This window comes from Vicia villosa, linkage group LG6 (genome assembly GCF_029867415.1).
Source record: "Vicia villosa cultivar HV-30 ecotype Madison, WI linkage group LG6, Vvil1.0, whole genome shotgun sequence".
Classification (NCBI taxonomy): Eukaryota; Viridiplantae; Streptophyta; class Magnoliopsida; order Fabales; family Fabaceae; genus Vicia; species Vicia villosa.
The window spans coordinates 141,978,274-141,984,096 of record NC_081185.1 but is presented as its reverse complement, the minus strand read 5'-3'; the positions used below and the strand labels follow the sequence as shown (position 1 = coordinate 141,984,096).

The 5,823-nt window shown below is 30.1% G+C and overlaps 1 pseudogene; it reads right to left on the bottom strand.

The window, feature by feature from the left end:
• Positions 1-1,847: 1,847 nt before the first annotated feature.
• LOC131614843 (xyloglucan endotransglucosylase protein 1-like) lies at positions 1,848-3,694 on the bottom strand (annotated as a pseudogene).
• Between the last annotated feature and the right edge of the window lie 2,129 nt (positions 3,695-5,823).

The window sequence follows — 5,823 nt, the reverse complement described above, 5'->3', positions numbered from 1 at the left end:
TATCTCCTTGCTTTTGGTTTTTCTTTTCTTCTCATCTAATGGTACATATTCAACGATCTTTCCATATTTTATCTCATGTTGCATTGATGGTAGGACAGAGATTCCTATCGTGGTTGTTTCTTCCTTGAACTCATCAACTTTAAATTTAAATCCTGTTTCTTCTAGAATCTCTGTGACTAGGTTTCCATATGGTAGGTGTGAGAATTTTTACTTGCTTTCTATAATGTAGTTAATATTTTGTCGTGCCCAACTAACCTTGACCTTATTTTCTATCATCCATACAGTTTCCACATCTACTTGGGTTAGGCAACCAAATTTACCTTTTATAGGAAATATGATATGACTCATAACATAGAGAAACATTAGGCTTTTAGGGTAGATGTATTAAAAAGTGAATGGATAAGGTATGTGTGACGATGGTTCTTTCGCGAGGGAGGATACAATAGTGATGTAGTTGTATCTGTTGACTTTGTCTCCAAGTTCAATGATTCCGTCTTCACAAGGAAGATTTATCAACTTTCTAAATTCTTCTACTGAGAGATTTATCTCGTACCTTCTTACCCTTCTTTGAAGTATTTCGTCGACTGGATGAAGGTTTAATAAGAACATCTTTACAAGGAATGTATAGATTCTTTTTGAATGCATAGAGAGAAAGCAGAAAAAGCCGAGTTCTATCAAGTAAATTTTGTGATGTATAGATTCTTTTTGAATGTATACTTTTTGAACATAAAAAGTGTGCTAGTTAAGGTTTTAAAAATTGAGAAATGATATTTGGATATAATTTTTTTATTCTATCTAGTATATTTTGTGTGTATTTTTGAAATGTGGGTTAGGTATTGAAAGTAAAAAGTATTAATTATAGAGATAAAAACATATAGTGTCACAAATAGCATTAATATTTTGATGTTGAAACAATGTAGTTGTTAAAAATTATCCTTGAAACATGAAATTATGTTGAATAAGTTTTATCAAAATTCTCTTTTGGGTGGGGAACGTTTCATTGAATTGCTACACCATTATATTTGTCATTTATTTTCTTGCAGTTTTTTTTTTTTGATGAAAGGTTTCATTGAACCTAATCCATCTATTTTAACCGAAGCATGTGAATACCGGTAAAAATAACCATATTTTTTTCTTCTCTTTTTAAGGCATTGTATGCTTTGTGTATTGCATATACTCTTAACATTTAGCACTTAATTGAAAGACGTCTTATTTGGTTGTAGAAAGTGATTGTTTATAAACTTTTTTAAGTCTTGATTTTTCAATTTCAAACATGAAATTCTTTTTTTATGTAACAAAACAATACGTCACCAATCTAAAATAAAGAGCTATAATATAAATAGGGTTCAATCAATGTACTTTCATAAGCAAAAGAGTATAAATATAATAATTGTGTTATTTAAAATAACGTATCTCTATTTCATTTCTATGAACCTCGTACTACCAAAATCCATGTCCACTAAATCAACTTTATCAACCTTAATGACTTTGACGTGACAATATATTATATATGCTTTTGCACACAAAAAACATTAAATCAATAAAATATAACAAAAAATAAAGTGAACAATCAAATACCATAAAAATTTATTAATCATAGTATCCAGTATACAATTATGTAATGTTAGCTTTTATATTTAAATAAATTTAAATAAATTTGAATTTTGAATTAATTTTTCAAGAGGCGTCAATAGTAGACATACATGTCTTTTTAATGAATACCAAATTAAGAACTCTCCAATAAATAAATAAATAAATAGTACATATTTTAACTTATCTAAAAGAACAAAAAATTTACTTCACGTTATATACTTGGTCACAAAATGCATCATGACTGCATGCAATTTCTAATATTCATCCGGGTGATCAGTTAAGCGATTGTGGCATTCATAAGGAAGACCATGAGCAAAACGTATAAAATCACGACAATAGTCATAAACAATCAATTTTATATAAATCTCTCTGAGCTTCTTCCTTGTTTCACCAGTAAGACCTTTATTTTCTCCATCATTGAAACCTAAGCAATTATTTGATGGACTAGGAATGCATGCATTGGCATTAAAGTTTCTAAATCTAGCCGTGAATGGAGCCTTTGACCAATCAATTTTCACCTGTCCCCCTCTTGTTGCCCATGAATCTCCATTCCATAGTGTTGTGTATAATTTCATTGGTTGCCTTGTTGGGAATGCAACACCGGTGTTTTGTCTATTATGTATCACTCTTATGGGTATGTTATCCACCAATATTCTGCATAGATGCCAAACACATGATATAATTATATGTATATATACATTGTTTTGTCCCATATATAGAATTATATTTTTTTCCTTGTTTTAAAAGATTTTTTGATATGGGGATCATTATCTTGTCACTTAGATCAAGGGGCATACATTAATTATAATGATAGAATCATGTAATCTTAGGATTTGAGTTACGTGCGGTGTGATTACACGCAATCATCAATTTTGGTCAATTTATGGAGGTTCCAACTCACATTTAATTTCTAATTGGTGTTATTGATTGTTAATGTATTAAAATCTTATGTAATTTAGTATTGAATTTGTAATATGTGTTAACTCGGGTATTACGTCTAGTAGAAATTAAGGTTAGATGGTGCTTCAAAATTTAAATTAAGCAGTGAGAGGTGCCACATTTAGTGGATGACATGTCTTGAATAAAATTATGTACCTTTAGTGAACCATAACGTGAAAAACAAAATAAAAAATATTCCTAATAAATTTTATGAAAACTTACTAAAGAAATGAAGAACTTACATTATGTGCTGAGGATTCCAATCAATTGAGTAAATGTGAAAGTCTTTTGTGGGATCAAACCAAAGATAGAATTACACCTCACGACCTCCATTACCATTGGCATATAAATTGGTTGAGAGAATATATGGATCACCAGATAAGTTGCCCAAAAATTCCATATCAATCTCATCATGGTGTGATCCTTGAGAACTTAGCTGCATATATACATATAGGTGAAATTAAATAATCATACAATAAGTAAAATTTCCTTAAATTATGAAATGTGTTATGTGTATGTGTAACCGTAATGGTATTAACTTGTTTTCCATAGCTATAATTGTTGCCACAATATAACAATTTGAATTGGCTACTGTCATAAATCTTACACATTCATGTGGTTAGCTCATCGATGACAGTTGGATCAAGATCAAACAATATATATATATATTTAAAATTTGATAATTTTAGAGTTTAAAAATATAAAAATCTATTTGATTCATGCATTGTTTGATCTTGATATAAGGGTCACCGATGTGCCAATTGTGTGAATTTTTACCAAAATATAAAGATTTGCAGTGCAACATCAATTGTAATTTAAAACTATTATAAATATGAATTAAAAGTTTGCAAATATTAGTGTAATTCTGGAACAAAGTGCATACATAATATGCAGTGACAGTGCCCGCAGAGTTTCCTGGCACAAGTTTGATTTGCATATCAAATCTTCCAAACAAATATTCATTCTTGGTACCAATGCCTGAGCCAGAATATTTATCCATTGTAAGTGTCATACAATTGCCACCATCTTGTATGTTAGCCCTTTTATCTCCAAATAAAATGTTAAAATCAGTGTTGAAATTTCCACCAAATGCAATTGTGCTAAAGGTTAAGCATAAGCAAAGCAAGAGAAAAATAGAGTTGTTGGCATATGTAGAAGCCATAATTAACTAATGTTTCACTTTGTTAAAATTGATAAATTTAAAGTTTGAAAATTTGTATTTAAATTGAAGTTTGTATTTACACAGTTGTCACAATATGTGTAAAACGCAACATATTTTAATCAATTTAGTTGTCTAAAGCTCAATGTTACAATGACATCTCACAAGTCACTGTTATTGTTGAAAGTTACACCTCAACTTTATTGAGGAACTAAAAAAAAGTTTTAATTAGCAAATAATTTTTAAGGCCAAAGTATTGTTTCCTCTTTAGAATTTGTTTGAATGTTTAATGTTGAAAAGTTGGATTCAAGTCAAAAGCCCAAAATAGGAGCATATTATACTTGAATGAGAGGTATTATGGAACAGGGGTTCTTAGCATTAGAGGTACAGCAAACACATTAAAATAAAATAAAACTACACGTGGAGAAATCATTCTCCCAAAAATTATTATTTTTACTTATATGATTACGTAAACTTTATGTTTAGCTATCACAATAAAATATAGTTAGTTACTCTTAATAAGTTTATTCGTCAAAAGTTAGGAGAAATATAATAATAAAAAATTAATACCTGTTTGATACTCTTATTTCGTCTTATTTCGGCACTTATGATATCCTAAATATTTATAGAGATTTTTGTTAACAAAGAAAATTGTAATGAAAACACTAGAAAATAAAACGCACAATGAACTTCTTGCAAATGACTTAATTGTTTTTAATGAAAATATATACAACGTTAGTTGTTGATGAAATTTAAGTATTTTTTTATAAGCATGAATTTGACTCTTTTGTTGGTATATTATATTTTGGGTTAATTATATTTTTGGTCCTCTTAATATATCTATTTTCATTTTGAGTCTCTACAAATTTTCTCTTTTCAATTTTAGTACATTAAACATCGGCATAGGTGACAATCATTTGCCCTCATTGGATTTTCAAGTTTATCAAACCATAATACTTAGGTTTGCTTGTTTGACCGCTTAATCGTTCATGTTTGACTTATCATAGTTGTCATCAGAGTTGTCATCATGGTGGTTGTCATCATCAAAAGTAGATGTCGTATAACATGCAAAATAAGGTTCCACATTCTCCCCCTTTTGATGATGACAACACATCTCTCAGGGAAGTGATAACACAAACAATATATTTTAGAGTATAGAACTCCCCCCGAGTTAGATAGAAAATACACCCTCCACTGAGAGTGTATTTCTCCCCCCCTTTGTCAAAATAAAAAAGGCGGGTAAAAGATGCACTTGCGAGAAGTAAATATGCAAAACAAGAGAAATTTAGACATTTAAGATAGAGAAATCAACACACTCATTATTATTGAAAAGTTCAAAATAAAGAAGAGAATTTTTCTTAATTGAAACATATGAAAGTACTAAAAGAACTTGCAGGATACAACGAAAATACTTAAGTGAGACTACTCTACATCAAGATCATCAAAAAAGAACATGTCATGAGATAAATTTGGATATGTTAGAGATCAAGTGACGGACTATGAAGTCGATCTTGTCATTGATAACATATATTTTTCAACTTATGATTTTTAAGGGGCTTTGGTTGTTAGTATCCCAGGGAAGTTCTCTGAGCTATTTTTTTCTATGGTTATCTCCTTGCTTTTGGCTTTTCTTTTCTTCTCATCTAATGGTACATATTCAACGATCTTTCCATATTTTATCTCATGCTGCATTGATGGTAGGACAGAGATTCCTATCGTGGTTGTTTCTTCCTTGAACTCATCAACTTTAAATTTAAACCCTGTTTCTTCTAGAATCTCTGTGACTAGGTTTCCATATGGTAGGTGTGAGAATTTTTACTTGCTTTCTATAATGTAGTTAATATCTTGTCGTGCCCAACTAACCTTGACCTTATTTTCTATCATCCATACAGTTTCCACATCTACTTGGGTTAGGCAACCAAATTTACCTTTTATAGGAAATATGATATGACTCATAACATAGAGAAACATTAGGCTTTTAGGGTAGATGTATTAAAAAGTGAATGGATAAGGTATGTGTGACGATGGTTCTTTCGCGAGGGAGGATACAATAGTGATGTAGATGTATCTGTTGACTTTGTCTCCAAGTTCAATGATTCCGTCTTCACAAGGAAGATTTATCAACTTTCTAA